Here is a 20,579-nt window from a genome sequence, read left to right on the forward strand (position 1 = left end):
AAGAGCCTCCTGATGAAAGTGAAAGAGGACAGTGAAAAACTTGGTTTAAAGCTCAACATTCAGAAAATTAAGATTGTGACATCTGGTCCCATCATTTCATGGCAGATAGATGGGGAAACAGTGGAAACAGTGGCAGACTTTATTTCTTTCGGGCTCCAAAATCACTGCAGATGGTGACTGCAGCCATGAAATTAAAAGACGCTTACTCCTTAGAAGAAAAGCTATGACCAACCTAGACAGCATATTAAAAAGCAGAGACATCACTTAACCAACAAAGGTCCATCTAGTCAAGGCTATGGTTTTTCCAGTAGTCATGTATGGATGTGAGTGTTGGACTATAAAGAAAGCTGAGCACAGAAGAATTGATGCTTTGGAATTGATGCTTTTGAACTCTTGAGTCCCTTGGACTGCAAGGAGATCCAACCAGTCCATCCTAAAGGAAATCAGTCCTGAATATTCACTGGAAGGACTGATATTGAATCTGAAACTCCAGTACTTTGGCCACCTTATGTGAAGAATTGACTCACTGGAAAAGACCCTGATACAGAGAAAGATTGAAGGCGGGAGGAGAAGGGGACAACAGAGGATGAGATGGTTGGATGGCATCACTGACTCAATGGACATGAGTTTGGGTAAACTCCGGGAGTTGGTAATGGACAGGGAGGCCTGGCGTCCTGCAGTCCATGGGGTCGCAAAGAGTCAGACACAACTGAGTGACTGAACTGAACTGAACTGAGAGTAACTATATAGTAACTTTTCCAGTAGTCATGTATGGATGTGAGAGTTGGACCATAAAGAAGGCTGAGCGCCAAAGGATTGATGCTTTTGGACTGTGGTGTTGGAGAAGACTCTAGAGAGTCCCATGGACTGCAAGGAGATCAAACCAGTCAATCCTAAAGGAAATCAATCCTGAATATTTATTGGAAGGACTGATGCTGAAGCTTCAATACTTTTGTCCACCTGATGCGAAAAACGGGCTCATCAGAAAAGACCCTGACACTGGGAAAGATTGAAGGCAGGAGGAGAAGGAGATGACAGAGGATGAGATAGTGGGATGGCAACACTGACTCAATGGACATAAGATTAAGCAAGCTCCAGGAGATGGTGAAGGACAGGGAATCCTGGAGTGCTACAGTCCATGTGGTTGCAAAGAGTTGGATCTAGCTAAGTGACTGAATAACAATATAGTAACTTGAAAGTTGCTAAGACTGTAGAACTTAGAAGTTATCACTACTAAAAATGTAATGGTAATAGTGTGTCATGTTGGAGATGTTAGCTAATGCTATATGTAAGTGTATCAAATCAGCATGTTATACTCCTTAAACTTACAACATGTTACATATCAATTACATTTCAATAAAGGTAGGAAAAAAATAAACATTTTTTTTCAGAACCTACTCAGTACTAGCTAAATTTGCATAAAGCATTTTACTTTCTAGTTTAGAAGATGAAAAAAGTATAGTTTACTTATGATCTTGGCAGCTTGAAATTTCTCCATTTCATCAGTTTATTTTGCTCTTTCCCTAGAGTTGTTTTTAAACACCATTTTTACCCTAAAATTGACAGTGTGTCAGAATTGTGGCAAGCAAAGACAGAGGTAATCATATTTGGTGTCTTGTTATAAGCTTTGTGTTGATTCTGACTGCTGTTTAAAATAATACCTCTAAGATGAATCTACTTGTAGCAATTTTTTTCTTTTTCAGGTGAATTTAGTACTAAATTCAATGTTTTATTTTTCACATCAGTTAAATTTTTAATAATTTTATTGTCCTAGGATCAAAAAATATTTTTCTTTCTCCTGATTCCTTTTAAAAAGAGAAAGATTTAAATCATTATACATCAAATGTACATAATTTAATGAGTTATATATAGAGTTTGGGCTTCCCAGGTGGTGGTAGGGGTTAAAAACCTGCCTGCCAATGCAGGAGACTCAAGTGACATTGGCTAAATCCATGGGTCAGGGAGATTGGCCTGGAGAGGAAAATAGTAACCCACTCTAGTATTCTTGCCTGGGAAATACTATGGACAAAGGAGCCTGGTGGGCTACAGTTCATGGGGTTGCAAAGAGTCGGACACAACTGAGCACATACACTCCACCTGGAATACTTTATATAGAAGGGAAAAAAGAAAAACAAGAACAGAGGTGTTCCTAAAATTCATAAAAGAACAAACAAAAATGATTCTATTGGAATTAGAAGTGTTAGTATTCTTCAAAACAGACAAATGAGTTAAAAAATCTCTAAAGAAAGTGGGGCTTCCCTGTTGGCTCAAAGGGTAAAGCATTTGCCTGCAATGCAAGAGGCCCTGGGTTCGATCCCTGGGTCGGGAACTGGAGAAGGCAACGGCAACCCACTCCAGTATTCTTGCCTGGTGAATCCCATGAACGGAGAAGCCTGGTAGGCTACAGTCCATGGTGTCCCAAAGAGTAGGACATGACTGAGTAACTTCACTTTCACTTTCAAGGAAAGTGAATTAGATTATTAAAATAAAAAGTAATAAGACTCTTTAGAATAAACTGTTACATAAAAACAAAATATAAAGGCTAATGAACAATCTGTGTACAATGGTCTTTCCTAAACCAGTAATGTTAGGTTTCTCTCTATTTGCTGCTGCCTAAACAAAAATTGTCATTTTTGGAATTCAGTTCAGTCTAGTCATACACACACACACACACACACACACACTCTTTGTGACCCCATGGCCTGCAGCACTCCAGGCTTCCCTGTCCATCACCAACTCCTGGAGCCTACTCAAACTCATGTCCATCATGTCACTGATGCCATCCAACCATTTCATCCTCCGTCGTCCTCTTCTCCTCCTGCTTTCAATTTTTCCCAGCATCATGGTCTTTTCCAATGAGTCAGTTCTCCGCATCGGGTGGCCAAAATACTGGAGTTTCAGCTTCAGCATCAGTCCTTCCAATGAATATTCAGGACTGATCTCCTTTAGGATGGACTGGTTGGATCTCCTTGCAGTCCAAGGGACTCTCAAGAGTCTTCTCCAACACCATAGTTTAAAAGCATCAATTCTTAGGTGCTCAGCTTTCTTTATAGTCCAACTCTCACATCCATACACGACTACTGGAAAAGCCATAGCTTTGACTACAGAGACCTTTGTTGGTAAACTAATGGCTCTGCTTTTTAATATGCTATCTAGGTTGGTCATAACTTTTCTTCCAAGGAGAAGCATCTTTTAACTTCATGGCTGCAGTCACCATCTGCAGTGATTTTGGAGCCCCCCAAAATAAAGCCTGTCACTGTTTCCATTGTTTCCCCATCTATTAGCCATGAAGTGATGGGACTAGATGCCATGATCTTAGTTTTTTGAATGTTGAGCTTTAAGCCAACTTTTCACTCTCCTCTGTCACTTTCATCAAGAGGCTTTTTAGTTCTTCTTCACTTTGTATCATAAGAGTGGTGTCATCTACATATCTGAGGTTACTGATATTTCTCCTGGCATTCTTGATTCCAGCTTGGGCTTCACTTAGCCTGGCATGTTCTCTGCATATAAGTTAAATAAGCAGAGTGACAATACACACCCTTGATGTACTCCTTTTCCTATTTGGAACCAGTCTGTTGTTCCACATCCAGTTCTAACTGCTGCTTCCTGACCTGCATACAGATTTCTCAGGAGGCAGGTCAGGTGGTCTGGTATTCCCATCTCTTGAAGAATTTTCCAGTTTGTTGTGATCCACACAGTCAAAGGCTTTGGCATAGTCAATAAAGCAAAATAGTTGTTTTTCTGGAACTAGTCTTTTCTAAAAATGTGAACTATAATTACAATTGAGTGACAACAAATTCAAACTTCTCCTCCTAAACTAGGATTTGGCCCTGCTTTCATTGAATGGTCCTAGAAATTGAGTTTTCTGCTGCTGCTGCTAAGTCGCTTCAGTCGTGTCCGACTCTACAACTCCAAAGACGGCAGCCTACCAGGGTCCTCCGTCCCTGGGATTCTCCAGGCAAGAACACTGAAGTGGGTTGCCATTTCCTTCTCCAATGCATGAAAGTGAAGTCGCTCAGTTGTGTCCGACTCTTCACAACCCCATGGACTGCAGCCTACCAGGCTCCTCCATCCATGGGATTTTCCATGCAAGAGTACTTCTAGACAGCATATTAAAAATCTAGAAAGCATATTAAAAAGCAGAGATATTACTTTGCCAACAAAGGTCTGCCTAGTCAAAGCTATGGTTTTTCCAGTAGTAATGCATGGATGTGAGAGTTGGACCACAAAGAAACCTGAGCAACAAAGAATTGATACTTTTGAACTGTGGTATTGGAGAAGACTCTTGAGAGTCCCTTGGACTGCAAGAAGATCCAACCAGTATATCCTAAAGGAGATCAGTCCTGGATATTCATTGGAAGTACTGATGCTGAAGCTGAGACGCCAATACTTTGGCCACCTGATGTGAAGAACTGACTCATTTGAAAAGACCTTGATGCTGAGAAAGACTGAAGGCAGGAGGAGAAGGGGACGACAGAGGATGAGATGGTTGGATGGCATCACTGACTCGATGGACGTGAGTTTGAGAAAGCTTTGGGCGTTGGTGATGGACAGGGAAGCCTGGTGTGCTACAGTTCATCGAGTCGCAAAGAGTTGGACACCATTGTGCAACTGAACTGACTGAGAAATTGAGATATTACATCTCTTCCCTACAATTGGGTTGGTGAATTCCACTTTTACTTGAACTTTCACTAATGATATCAATATGGTACCTGTCATAAAACCTTTATTTTTCTTGTTTCTCATTCATTGAATATTTACATGCTTTTAAAAGCATTTTTGCTGAGGAACACTCAGCAAAATCATATTATTCTTGACTAATTTGAATCACAATTAGGTTTTTTGTTGTTTATTTTCTCATGAAATGTAATTTGGCTTATCAATTTGAGGAGTCTCTAAACAGAACATATTTGAAAACACTCAGGTGTATGTAAGATTAATGGTTAGTGAATAGAGGGTCTATGATTTGAATAATAAAATTTGGGATATATTTTATCTAATGCAATTATTGTTTAAGTGCTAATTGTATAAAATATAATTATCCTTGAGATCCAGTCTAAATAAGAATCCCATGTACCTTTTCTTAAGTACCGTATATAAGGTACTAACCCTAACCCTAACCCCTACATAAAGGAAAGGAATATGGTAAGCAATATTCTAAATAGATTTTGCTTCATGACTAAAAGAAAAAATATGACCCCAAGTGTAAATCTTGAGAAATGTGATTAAATGTTAACAGTAAATTAAAAAAGTAAATCCAAGGAAAATCTCCAATTAAACTCTAGGTATCATATACAAATTACATGTATATCCATGATTAAAGATAAAGTGCAGCAGAGAAGGAGGAGAAAGGAAACACAAAGAAGTAGGAATAAGAGTCTGCAAGTCAAAGGAGCTTCTATCTTAATGATTTTCTGGCCCTCCCTTCCAGAAGGTGATGACACGGATGGCCCGGGTTCTAGGAGAGTAACAAGCTTTGTGGTTATGCTTCAACTCCTTCCCATTGTCTGAGTACCTTCTTGACTTTGGGCACAAGTCCTTCTACAAGTGTCATACTTCTGGCAACAATGGCTGATTGTGAGGATGAGCATTTAACCTAAGAAAGACCAATTAGTGAGACATCCAGGGAACTATGTAGAGAGGAGATAATTTCCCTGATTCTGATTGTTGAGATGTGTAGGTGTGAGACTTGGAACTACTGCCACCATTTTGCTACCAAGGGAAAACATTGCCTGAAGATAAAGCAAACACAGATAAGGACAGAACCATAAGCCCATATATAATGCAAAGAAAGAGCCAGATCCCTAGCCAGTATACCTAAGTGTGCCAGCTCCTAGACTTGTTCAACCACTTAGATGAATCATTAAATCTCTTGTATTGTTAAAACACCTTGAGTTGAGTTATTATCAACCAAAAGAATCCTGACAAACAAGTTTTCTTAACTTGCATGAAAAGAGACTTAAGCAGCGTTGAATAAGCCAACTTTATTTACACATTTATAGATCTGGATAACAAACATGTCCCATTCATATCTAGGATTCCATCAAATCACATAGAAGGAATGAAAACTTAAATCTAACCTGCCAGAAATCATCAAGTCTGAATAAAAAATGATAATGACTCATTTAATTTTTCAACGAATGCTATAATAGAGTGGTTTTGAAGAAAATCTTCAATGAGTTTAAATTAAATAATTAATTTTTCTTCCTATTCCTAGTAATTTTACAGAGTTTAGCATCATTGAGGTCAGAGATATAATCTTTATATGAGTTATGTAATAGATTTTATGATAGTGCCAAATTCTTATATAATTGCCAAATAGATATTTCTTTAATATTACAAACTTCCAGTATAGAGTTCAGTATAACTGTTGCAATCAACATATCTAAAATGATTTTGGTATTTCCTTTAACCTCTAAGTCTTTGTAATGAATCAAGACATAGTCTTGAGGTTAACATAAAGAATATCATTATGCTAAACAATGGACTTGCTGCAAAAACATACATTTTTTGGTCTGTAATCAGTAATTATAATTACTGATATGGCTATGTGAACAGACATTTACATTTTTACTTAAATCGGAGCTTCTCAAAACAATATTACATCTTTCAAAATACTGAAAGCTAAAGCCTTTTGACTTCTTGGTGTTTGCCTTCTATAGCTCAAGCTTGCCAGGTTGTCATGGAAACTTCTATTCAAAGAGGAAGACAATTTATTGTTTACCTAGGAATTTAGAGACAGAAGTTGTTAAATTCCTGGGAGAGGTGTTTGGCTCAGCTATTCAGGAACGCCATAAACTAGATGTCTCAGAAATATGACATCTTAGCACTACTAAATTATTCAAGCCACATCTTGTCCTTTATCGGAGTAATGGTACTTAAAGCTTTGCCAAAAGCCACTTCAGGCATAAAGATTTTCCTATTCTGCTCGAAAGTAAACTATTTCTAACATCATAGAAAATAAAACAAAACACCGCTGTTATATGCCTACTTGCCAATTCATTTAGGAAACCAACTGTTACTGAAAGTGGATGGCACAGTAGGTAGCTATAAATCCTGTAAATCCATGCTTTTCAGACACGTCTGGAAATGTGCAGCTGTAAACAGAGGACATACACCAAACAACAGAGAAAACGTCTTCCAGCTATAGCCTAACCATTCGGCAACGATCAGTTCACTCAATTCCTAACCCAAGTGTGGTCTTCTCTTGTGTCATAGGTATTAAGTTGATTTTATGTTAAATAATTTTTAAGGATGCCTCATATTGCCTTATGTGGTAATAGCATTTGAAATAGAAATTTGTTTCATTGAGAATTATTTTAAAAAATCACGAGTATATTGTATGAACAATGGATTGAAAGATAGCTTCATAATAAATAAAGAAATATTATAATTTGAATGGTTCTTGCCAGGTGTTAATATACACCAAATATGTTATATTCTTATGTTAATGATTTCACAAGGGTCATATAGTATATTTAAAGGTAAAGCCATTTTAAAATATTACTTGTGTATATAAACCTCCTCAAAAACAATAAGTAACAAACTGATATAAATAATCATAAATAATCATTGAAAAAAATCATGTTGATATAAGAAACCAAAAGGATACGAGCAAATTACAAAAGGAAGAAGATAGTGAGCTGAAAATTACAAAGGAAAAAATTACGAGATGAAATCATTCGTAGAAACAAGAGCAGAATATGTGTGTTGTTTGTATGTGTGCACTCCGTCCCTCAGTTGCGTCCAACTCTTTGCAAACTCCATGGACTGTAGCCCACCAGGCACCTCTGTCCATGGGATTTTCCCAGGCAAGAATATTGGAGTGGGTTTCTATTTCCTACTCCAAGAGATCTTCCTAACTCGGGGATCAAACCCACTTCTCCAGCATCTCTTACATTGGCAGGCAGATTCTTTACTACTGAGCATCTGGAAAGCCCAACAACAGCAGAATAAATGTGATTAATTACTAGTCAGGACACAGGGAAAAGTCTTGAGAAACATACACAAAATGAAATGGAAAAGAAGAATGAAGTGTGTGTGTATATATATATATATGAATTATAATCAAATTATTTTAAAATGACATACATTTTACAAACTTTAAACTATATATTTTAAAATAACTTGACATACATACGCACATGTATATATCCACACACTAAGTTGACTTAGACAAATCTCTTTAATTATGTTAGAATAATTTTTTCTGAGATAAAGATTTGAATCATACACTTTGTTCCAAGTAAATTTTCAATACAATTTTGAATATTAAGAAATCTTCTGGTGAAATTCCTCATAGGTTAAAAAAATAAAAGAATCAGAAATCTTGCACATATCTAGCAAGACAAATTGAGTCATCTATAGAGTAAAAAACCTTGGATAGGCTGATACTTCTCCATAATTTTCAGTGGAAACAATGGCTGTACCATGTGAGAGAAGGAAGTTTGTATTCAACGAATTTTTGCCCGAGTTGTAACGTAATTATAAAGGCAACATGCATATTTGCAATACCCACAAATACAGAGGTATATTAACCATGATTTTTACCTCTGGCTCCTTGGTCCATGGGATTCTCTAGGCAAGCATACTGGAGTGGGTGGCCATGCCTTTCTCCAAGGGATCTTCCTGAACCAGGAATCGAACCCTCATCTCTTAATCTCCTGAATTGGCAGGTGAGTTCTTTACCACTAGTGCCACCTGGGGAGCCCCTTCTTAAAAATGGAACACCTAATTACACAACCATTTCAACTGAGTGGTGAACCAAACATGGTCACAAGAATAGAGAAGCTGTTATATTGGTTTTTTCTAGATGATGCGATTTGGAGAGTGTTTTTTCCCCTTAATCTGTGTTACTGAATTATTGAATTTTTTAAATAAACATTACATGTAACCACTTTCTTTTTAAATAAAATAATAACAAATCCTTGAAGATGCTTCAAAGAATTAATTGTGATTATCTGGAATCAAATTACCACAATATATCAACAGACACAAGATTACAAAGTTACACATAGATCATGTAGAATATCTATAATAAGTATCCTGAAATAAGTACCCTGCTTAAAGAAGACTCCTTTAACACACTATAGATAGTCATACTCACAGAAGAGTTTCAAGGTCAATAAATTTAAATTGCCCTGTGAAAAAGCCAATATATAAATTTTCATTAAACCTTATCTTTAAAATACTGGTTTAACAACCTAATTGATATAGAGTGAAATTTTTTTCACTACTTAAGGGAAATGAAATAAGTGTTAATAGAAACATGAACACAGTCATTTCTACTAAATTTTGAAGGAGAGGTTGCTTAGAGTTTGAATCTGTATAAAATGAATTTATGTTTTAAGCATTTTATACAAGTATTACTAAATTATCTCCATTCATTATGCAGAAATCATTTGTTTTGTGTGTATAAGACACAATATATTTTAGTGAAATACATTTCAACAGAAAATACAGGAGGTAACGCTGAAGAATTCTTCAATGGTATAGCTTCATCTTGGCAATGGCTATAAATCTACCCAGAGACTTTTCTTTTTTCTAAATTGGAATACAATTACCTTACAATGTGGTGTTAGTCTCTGCTGTATGAAATGACTCAGCCATACGCATACATATATCCCCTCCCTCTTGAACCTCTCTCCTCTGTCTCCCCAGCCCACCCATCTGGGTCATCACAGGGCACAGAGCTGAGCTCCCTGTGCTATTTTACAGCAGCTTCCCACTAGCTATGTATTTTACACATAGCAGTGAGGTGACTTAGCAGCAGCAGCAGCAGTGTATATATGCCAGCCCCAATCTTCCAATTCGTCCCACCCTTTCCTTCCCCTGCTGTGTCCACATGTGCATTCTCTAGGTCTGTGTCTCTATTCATGCCTTGGAAACAGGTTCATCTGTATCATTTTTCTAGATTCTGCATATATATGTTAATATATGATATTGGTTTTTCTTTCTGACACTCCCAAATTCCTTGTCTGAGAGACTTTTAATGAGTTGCTTGTGCTTTCCTTTTAGCTATTATCCCAGTATAATCTGCTGGCTTGTTTCCAGGAATGTTATGCCTCAAAAAGAGGCAGTATGCTGAGACCTGACTACATCCTGACAAAGTCACAGGCAGAGGAGGGAAGGCGGGGAAAGCTGCAGGGAGGGAAACATGATGTGGACGACAGCATTAAACTTGAAGGCAGGTGATCTGCTCCATAGTTCTCACACGCTTGGTCACTAACACATTCTGTCAGTTCAGTGAAGTCAATTACGCCTTCAGTTCATTTCAGTGGACTGACAGTGTGAACTTCCCTGGGCTTATAATCCTTCTTTGGCCAGAAGTAAAATCACACAGAGGATGGCAGGGGTCCTGGACCTGCAGGTGCTACCCAGTTGATCTTCCTGGAGAACCGGAGACACCATTAGACAGCAGCAGATACAAGGAAAGAGAGGTGGATGAAAACTCTACAGTAACCTCCACTTTTCCCAGCTACATTACAAGAAGGTGACCTACCGGGAACGTAGTACAGGAAGATAGTCAGGTCACATGAGCGTCTCTATTAACAAAAGCCAGGGAGAGGATTTAGCTTTCTGTCACTGCGCTGCCAAAGAATGAAATTAGACCAACATATTTAAGCACATTTGAAAAGCATATGGACAGAATATAAAGAATTATTAAATTAGCCCCATGCAATTTCACCACGATAGGGACAATTCCGTATTATCTTCAAATAGCCTTCGATATACATCAGCAAGTACTATAGCAATACCCTTTTTCAGACACTCTGAACAATTATGCAGGAGAAAATTCAACTTAATATTGTGGTGTCAGAAGAATTAAAATCAATTATCTGTCTCCTGTTGATTATATCAGATCATTGCACCAGTTCTCATTATGCATATCTTTTACGCATTTTCAGTTTCTCACAGATTCCTTTACCATTTCTCTAAGGGTTTTTACCTACTTGATCTATTTGCAGTGTGGTCTATCTCCCTAGAAATCTTGTCTAGACTCTTTAATTTATCAGTTCTTCATAAGAGTTTAGGTAAATGACATCCAAGAATGTAAGATTAGTTGGGGTGTGTGTGTATGTGAATTTATTGTGAGGTCAGCTTACTATGTGACACAATAAAATATGGAATCCCAGCAATATTTCCATTATAAAATATTTTTCATTTTCCCCAGTAATAGTTTCTCTTAGATGAGATCGTGTCTCATGCTATGTAGAGAGAGGTAAAGTATATGGCCAAACAAGCATAATACATTCAATTATGATCTTTCAAGATAACAAAATCAAAGCTCCATAATTCAATTAAATGGCTGCCTAGCTTTCCAGGAGAAGGCAATGGCAAGCCACTCCAGTGCTCTTGCCTGGAGAGTCCCATGGATGGAGGAGCCTGGTGGGCTACAGTCCATGGGGTCGCTAAGGGTCGGACACGACTGAGCGATTTCACTTTCACTTTTCACTTTCACACATTGGAGAAGGAAATGGCAACCCACTCCAGTGTTCTTGCCTGGAGAATCCCAGGGACAGAGGAGCCTGGTGGGCTTCCGTCTATGGGGTGACACAGAGTCGGACACGACTAAAGTGACTAAGCAGCAGTAGCAGTAGCAGCTTTCCAGGCATTTTGAAATGTGTTGGTATCTGTTTGTGTTGACTCATTTATTAAATGAAACAAATACCATTTTCTGCCTGGATATATTAATAGTATACATTTATCTCCTCCTAGTAGAAACCTTTAACCTTTGGAAGAATAAACTTGGGAGAGCACTCCCAGTCATAGAAGGGTGAGAAAAAATCCACCAGAGAGAGAGAGAATCTGGAGTAGTTTTGAGTGAATTAACATCTCAATTTACCTTTTATAAATACAAGCAATTGAAACCAAATCAGACAGTGGCCACTTAAGAGATACATTGGCAATTTACAAAGAACCTCTGAAGGCTCAAAAAAACTACAGAAAAAATTTATGCATGAAAAAAAAATTAAATATGTGGGAGATTTCTATTTAAAAAGCACAAAAATAGCATTACAATAACATAGCTTAATGGAAATTTGGGTTGAAGTACAGTTTTTGTCCCTTAAATAACCACTCTAAATTCTGAACTTTATTCTATGTAAGAAATTGAACTAGGTGTCTCTTAAAATGCCTTTCAGGTCCCAAGATCCTAAAGCCACAAGAAAAATGGAAAGACATTGCCAGGGATGAATCAGAAGACTTTGGTGATACCCACCAAAAGAAATACAAGTGTGCAGTTTGAAAAGAAGGCACAGGTCTCTAGTTATAGTAACTGGATAGTATAGTACCATTTCAATAGGTCCCTAACCATCTTTGTTGGTAAGTTATAGACTGGCCCCAAGATTGGAGGTAATTTAACAGACTTGTTGCAAGGACTGTACGAATCCCTGGGGACACTATGCATTATCTGTGCAAACTGAAAAAAAAAAAATCACAGGTCTTGTATTCGTATGCATTATTTTTTAATTTGTATTTGTATGCATTTTTAAAATGCACAACATATCATGATGCATAAAATGTGTGATCATTTGATAGTATCACTGAATTTCTCTATAATTTCTTGGTATATTTTTCTCATCAATTGCAAAAATCAACGGTGTGAGGGACCTCAAAAAGTTCTGAGAATCAGAAAAAAAAATCATAATTTAAAATTATGAACACTTCTATTCTAGATGTAGCATTCAAACTAGGGCGGGAACTGGGGCACCATAAACATACTGTCTTAGTTTGCTCAAGCTGCTGTAACAAAAGACCATAGACTGGCTTAAACAACAAAAATGTGTTTTTCACAGTTTGGGATTCTGGGAAGCCTAAGACCAAAGTTCTGGCTGATGTGGTTTTTGTGACTGCTGTGTTCCTGGCTTGTAGATGACTGCCTTCTTGCTATGTCCTCAAACAGCTGAGAGAAAGTTCTTTAGTGTCTTCTTCTCTTATAAGGGCTTCCTTCCCTGGTGGCTCAGATGGTAAAGAATCTGTCTGCAACGTGGGAGACCCAGGTTCAATCCCTGGGTCAGGAAGATCCCCTGGAGAAGGGAATGGCAACCTACTTTAGTACTCTTGCCTGGAGAATGCCATGGACAGAGGAGCCTGGCAAGCTACTGTCCATAGGGTCGCAAAGAGTCGGACATGACTGAGTTACTATCACTTCACTTCACTTCTCCTCTCATAAAGACATCAATCCCATTGGATTAGGGCTGCGTCCTTAATGACCTCATTTAATCTTCACCTCATAATGGCCCTATCACCAAATACTGAGTTGGCCATAAAGTTCATTCAGGTTTGCCCACACAATGTGACAGGATAACCTGAACGAACATTTTGGCCAACCCAATATAACGACGTGGGGATTAGGGCTTCAACCTATGGATTTAGGGAAGACAAAATCCAGTCGATAGCACATACAGATAGTTCGTTTATTAACTTTGGATTTGTAAAAAAAAAAAAAAAAAAAACCTAAATTTATTACCTTTGAAAATTCATGTCATTCTCTAGTATTAATCAAAATTGCCACCCAAGCTTTCTAAAATAGAGGGCTTTTTGAAAATCCATACAGTTCCCTGTCTTGGCCTATTTCTTAGAAAAAAAATTTGAGAAATAACTACTATTTATATTTTTATAAGAATTATGGAAAAATTTACTCTAGAGAAATTTCTAAAAATTATAACTCAGTTGACAGTTTTCACATAACCATTTGTGGGAAGGCTGGGTAATTTCCTCCTATGAACTGACCAATCTTTTTATTTCTAAGGTGACTGTTACAGTCCCCAAACTATCCAGTCTGGTATTTCAAGTGATAGGTATTAATATAATTATCCAGCTTTTTTTAATATTATTACACTTTTAATGTTTTCCATGTCTTCTTTTCAACCTCTCATATCTTTTAAAAAAAACTGGAGACATTTTATATTTTTAAGTGACTAACCCTTCAGTTCAGTTCAGTTCAGTCGCTCAGTTGTGTCCGACTTTTTGCGACCCCATGAATCACAGCACGCCAGGCCTCCCTGTCCATCACCAACTCCCAGAGTTCACTCAAACTCATGTCCATCCGGTGGGTGATGCCATCCAGTCATCTCATTCTCTGTCGTCCCCGTCTCCTCCCGCCCCCAATCACTCCCAGCATCAGAGTCTTTTCCAGTGAGTCAGCTCGTCACGTGAGGTGGCCAAAGTATTGGAGTTTCAGCTTTAGCATCAGTCCTTCCAATGAACACCCAGGATTGATCTCCTTTAGAATGGACTGGTTGGATCTCCTTGCAGTACTGAAGCATGAATTCTCCTCAAACATCAGAGATCGCCTGCAGTCCATAATTAACAGAGTGAGCAGTGCTCTATAGCTACTAATATTTGAGAACAATTTTCACAAATAGTGTTCACCCCGAATAAAACCGACCTTTTCACCAAATTTCATGTAATTGCCTTCCATTTTTATTATCAAAATATTTCTTAAAAGAAAAAGCATAAAAAGTATAGAAAACAAAGAAACTAATTTCATCATTAATAGTATATGTCATATTATGCTAGTAAAGAGAAGCACCAGGATATTTATTTTAACCTAACTATGTTTGTGAGAATACTGCTGGCTGTTACAAAAAATTTGATATCCAGTTCTATCAGTTATCTAGCTACAGGGACTGACAATTACCTCTAAATAAAATTGTATTTATGTCATTGGAATTTTGGAATTATATTTGAAAACCTAACATTAGGACAGATAAAGAGGATATGTTACTTGGGTAATTATTTCAAATTTCTAAATTTGGTGAAATAATATAATTCTTCACAATGTCTCCATTTATTTAAATATATTTTTAAGCCCTCTTCATCAGAATTTTCACATCTTTCACAATAAAATTTTTTTAAAAAATAATTGATAATATATCTTATACTATTTTAGTTTTTCTCACTTGCAAATTTTATAGTACTGTTTTTGCGGCAAAATTAATATGTGGAAAATGGAACAAGAATTAGGAGAAAATACAGCTTTGAAGCAAACTGTATATGTATATTTGACCTTTGTTAAACATACTTTACAAAACTGTTAAACCCAATAAAACATGAAAAGAGCTATGTTGCTTGGTAAACTAGAAATAAATGCATATACCCTCATACTTGGAATGACAAAATGATGGAAAAATAGTCACTTACTTTCTGTGTTTCAGCAGCCCCTCATTAACTGGCCTGACCAAGCGTCTAGTATCTAATATTGAATTAGAGTTCTATATTCTCTACATATTGAATTCATTAGCTCTATCTTTGCCATCTATTATTGGCCTTTAGCCAGTAGGTCTTTGTTTTAGATCTTTAAAACTGAGAAAATGTTAATCACATATTTATGAGAGCTGGTTAATAAGTGTAGCTAATTCTCATGAGTGCAAATTCTCAACCTGGTACATAGTACGCATTATGCATATAATCTTTACAAGTCAATGGATTGTATGGATACTAAAGTTCAGAAACACCAACTAAGTTGCTTGGAATCACATAAAACCCAGGGATATTAAAAAAAAAAAAAGTCCGATATCTCTCCAATGTCTATGTTCTTTCCACTTCTAAAATGCCTGTTAAGTATTAAATTCTCTTGGGACCTCAACAAATATTACCTTTGGTCAAATTGCTTTCATGAGGCTAGTGCTCAGGCCTTCTGTAATAGCTCTCTCACAGGTCTCCCTGCTTCTTGTCTTGGTTCCCTTTAGTTTATTCTCTACAAAGTAGAGTAATCCTTTTAAAAGAAATCCTTTTAAAGCAGAAATCTGATCATATCCCTCTCCTGCTCTAACGAGATTTTCCTTCACACTTTAGAATAAAACCCAAAGTCCTTACAAACACTGGAGCCATCCCCTCCCCTTCATCTTCCTCATCACACACCTCACCAACTCTGCTCGCTCTCCTGTTGCCCATGAGCACACAGTGCACCCCAATACCATACTGTGCACCTGGTCCTTTACGCGCCTCTCCTAGTCTGTCATGCTTTATTTCTGAGTCTGCTTTAATTTCCGTTGTAATTTTTATGTTTGGACTTAAAATTTTTTTACTGTCCCCCTGTTTAAAATCTCTCTCTCTTTTATTGGGTTCACTGCTGTATTCTAAATAGTAAACATCGCTACATCATACTCAGTATATGCAGGTTATAGACCTTCTTTATATTTTTCAACCCTAGTTACTTTGGCCTTATTTCCTCCTAAGATGTTACAGTGGATAATTCTTCTTAATAGCAAGGTACAAGTAAAAAATCATATACAAACCAATCTAATTTACTTATATATTTTATTCACTATTCAGCTTATTATTCTTCAAATTTCCATGATTGCAGCCAGGAAATTAAAAGACGCTTACTCCTTGGAAGGAAAGTTATGACCAACCTAGATAGCATATTAAAAAGCAGAGACATTACTTTGCCAACCAAGGTCCGTCTAGTCAAGGCTATGGTTTTTCCCATGGTCATGTATGGATGTGAGAGTTGGACTGTGAAGAAAGCTGATCGCCAAAGAATTGATGCTTTTGAACTGTGGTGCTGGAGAAGACTCTTGAGAATCCCTTGGACTGCAAGGAGATCCAACCAGTCCATTCTAAAGGAGATCAATCCTGGGTGTTCATTGGAAGGACTGATGCTGAGGCTGAAACTCCAATACTTTGGCCACCTCATGCGACGAGTTGACGCACTGGAAAAGACTCTGATGCTGGGAGGGATTGGGGGTGGGAGGAGAAGGGGACGACAGAGAATGAGATGGCTGGATGGCATCACCGACTCGATGGACATGAGTTTGAGTGAACTCCGGGAGTTGGTGATGGACAGGGAGGCCTGGTGTGCTGTGATTCATGGGGTCGCAAAGAGTCGGACACGACTGAGTGACTGAACTGACTGACTGACTGACTGATGACAACCCCTCCACACCCCCCTGCAAGCTACTTCTGTCAGGAGTTATTGCTGGATAACCAACAACCCCCAAACTCAGTGGCTTGAAACCACCATTCTTTTGTTCAGGATTCAGTTGAGGTGAGACTGGGTGCAGCTGAGCATTGCTTCTGTCCTGCATGGTGTCAGCTGGGTTCACTGCTGGTTTGTGTCCAGTTCTCATGTCAGTTGGTTCCACATGGACTTGGCCACATGTTTAGGGTCACTATCTCATTGTGCCATCTCAAGCCCAAGGAGAGCAGACTGGGCTTATTCCTAATGAGGGAATCCAAGCAAGTAAGGGTGGAGGCTGCAAGCATCTGGAGGCATTGCTCAGAAGGAGTTCAATGTCACTTCCTCCTCGTCATTTGATCAGAACAATTTACAAAGCTTGTCCGGGGTACCTATTCATGGAATAAACTGCAGGAATTTGCAGTCGTTTTTAACCCATCATACCATGCAAATTTTCTGTGCCTGAATGGTTGAGCTGTTTTGCTAAGTATGCTGCTACTGCTGCTAAGTCACTTCAGTCGTGTCCGACTCTGTGTGACCCCATAGATGGAAGCCCACCAGGCTCCCCCATCCCTGGGATTCTCCAGGCAAGAACACTGGAGTAGGTTGCCATTTCCTTCTCCAACGTGTGAAAGTGAAAAGTGAAAGTGAAGTCGCTCAGTCGTGTCCGACCCTTAGCGACCCCATAGACTACAGCCAACCAGGCTCCTCCATCCATGGGATTTTCTAGGCAGTCATACTGGAGTGGCTTGCCATTGCCTTCTCCTTTTGCTAAGTATACATAAAGTTATTTTGACTATACTATTTCCACTTTGCTGAGAAACCGTTTTGACAATACCTGTGGGCAGCTTCAATTAAAAAAATCTGTAGTTGCTTTTCATTTAGCACAGAGGGACTTTCAGCAATGTAAATCTTCCTACTGCTTTCTAAATACGAATTTTAAAAGCCTATTTGAAGTGATAAATTCTTCCAGGATCCCATTTTAGAAGATGGAAAATCTTGGTGCAAACTTACTTAACTCAAGGTAGCTGATGCACAGGTCAGAGAAGGGCAGAGCCAAGGCAGAGAGGCTGCAGTTGTTTCATGAGCCATTAAAAATAAAGAAGCAAGAGGAAAAACACAATCTGTTGAGGTTTTGTTTTAAAATTACCAGTTCTAGATTCAAACAAATATTTTCACAATATGGTTTTTGCTGACTTTGCAGAGAGATTCCCTCTCAGATCTATAAAACTGGTATTTATATCGTGCAATCAAATTTTAAGATAGTGAGAGATTTTATTCCAGTGCAGTCTGAGAAGCAGGCTTTCCTTTTTTGATTCTGTCTTACAAAATCACACAGGGGAAAATCAGTGTTATGAGCTTCTCACTTTCCTAAGAACTAGCTGGAAAGGCTGCCAGAAAAATGCATGGAGATCAAATATTCAAGAGAACACCGTCTAATGTAAAAGGTGCTGTAAAACGGCCTATTTATTTACAACCATTTCTTTTAGTTGTCACTCATACAAGCTAACAGGTATTTATGTTTCTGTATATGGGAGGCCTTGAGCTGGCTGCTGTGAAGGGCAAAAGATGCTTAGGACACAGTTTTTGCTCTCCAGAAACCTGCAACAGAGTGACATAATGCAGGTACTCAGATCTCCCTACTCCAGACCAGCAAAAGATAAGGGCTGTACTAATGGCAGAGTCAGTTTCATAAGCCTTCTCAGCAGGAGAAAACCTCACTCGGCTTTATGATAAAACATAGGGTTCATAGAAGTCATGATAATTAATCTGGGCTTTAAAACATGAATTGAGAGGGTAATTCTCCTCAGAAGGACTGGTCTGAGCCCGGGGGAATGAGCAAGAAAACTGCTAATAAGAATATAGAAACTAACTGGAACAGGGGAGAAATGTGACATGAGTGCAGTTAGTTAGGTAGGACTCTGATGGTATAAGCCATTACACATCAATCTAGAAGGTCTGAGCTTGATTCTGCATAAAATGAGAGCCTTGGAAGTTGTAAGTGTAGACTTAGAAGAAACAAGCTAGAAAATAGGATGGGCTGGAGAAGGGAGAGATCAGAATCATACACTGGTTGGAAGCTATCATAAGAATAAGGAACAAAAAAAGTAACTAATTAATTACTTTTTATAAAAAGAATAAAAGAGACAAAAACAAAGTCTTAGCTCAACCAGACGACTAAGAGAAAGAACAAAAGGGAAGAGGCTGCTGTGAGAAAGACTGAAGAATCCAACAGACTTGCTGGTATTTATGAGGGAGAAGAGCACTCAAAAATGACCCTGCTGAATTTAGTCAGAATAACTAGGACCGCCGGGACAGCTGAGAGGAACGATGCCAGTTAACACGTCATTATAAATGCTAACAAACAAGCACAGAAAAATAAATATCACTGGTTCCCAGATACAGTGCATATACCAATGGTCACAGAATAAGGCCTGAGGATAAGCAGATGCTAACTGAGAAGCTCTCCCAAATTCAAGCTGGGCTTCCCAAATGGCTCAGTGGTAAAGAATCCGCCCACCAATGCAGGAGATGCATTGGGGTTGGGAAGATCCCCTGGAAGAGAAAATGGCAACCCATTCCAGTATTCCTGCCTGGGAAATCCCATGGACAGAGGAGCCTGGTGGGCTACAGTCCATGGGGTCACAAAGAGCCAGACACGACTTAGTGACTAAACAACAACCACCTCAACAACAAACAACCCATATTCAAGTAACAACTGTATTTCTTTCTCTCACTGAGTATTCAAATAAGCGCTCAAGGCAGAGACGGGAGGAGTATAATGCCATGAGTTAATGAATGACCTTGAACTGCAGCAGGAGTTCCCAAACTTGTCTGCACATTCGAATCAACTGAAAATAATCTAAAAATGTCACAGCCCGGATCATATTCCAGACCAGTTAAGTCAGAATCACGGCTGAATGCAGTGTATTCCAATGTGCAGACACAACTGGGAAACACTGAACAAGAGCAAACATCACCCTATTAGCTGAAATTCCCAATATGCAACTGAACATGTTCTATATGATCATACCAAAACCAAGACTTTAGAAATATATAAAAGATTCAACTTTTCTCTGGTGAGTTTACCAGAATTTAAGAATTTCACTTCTTAAAACCTTGAGCTTAGCACTTTCCAAAGCACACACAGCAAGGTTTACATTCCAGAGAACTGTAGGAATAATAAACCGCCCTTCATCTGTTTTTGAAACGATGATCCTTAAAGTTCCCAGTGAAGATGGCTGAGTCCAGATTTCTATTCCTTAGTGGATATGACATCTGGAGAACTTCTGATTTCTCAGATCTGGAACTTTCTGAATGTTTCATAGGTTGCATCTGTACATGTCCCAAATTAGTATAAATTTGGGATCCTCATATCATGGCTTTGGATGAATTCATTAGACATACAATTTTATGTAATTTTTCCCCTCAGGTATACTAGCTTTGAAACAAGTGCAATGAATGTGCTGTATCACTTTGAGATATCAACACAATTTTAAAGATCGTTAGTCTTCAAGCATGATCATCAGACTTTGCACAGACATGCAGTGCAAAGAATTAAGCTGTGGTAAATTGAATGTGACTGTCTGTTGTTGTTCAGTGGCCAAGCTGTGTCTGACTCTGCAACCCCATGGACGTAGCCCGCCAGGCTCCTCTATCTATGGGATTTCCC

At 38.3% G+C, this 20,579-nt stretch overlaps 1 protein-coding gene across 2 annotated transcripts in view; it reads right to left on the bottom strand.

Annotated features, from left to right (window-relative positions):
* Positions 1-20,579, bottom strand: part of PLXDC2 (plexin domain containing 2) — a 459,161-nt gene that overhangs the window by 232,565 nt on the left and 206,017 nt on the right. The gene's annotated exons all lie outside the window — the stretch shown is intronic.

Source organism: Moschus berezovskii, chromosome 15 (genome assembly GCF_049115385.1).
Source record: "Moschus berezovskii isolate FMDL1 chromosome 15, NW_MosBer_1.0, whole genome shotgun sequence".
Classification (NCBI taxonomy): Eukaryota; Metazoa; Chordata; class Mammalia; order Artiodactyla; family Moschidae; genus Moschus; species Moschus berezovskii.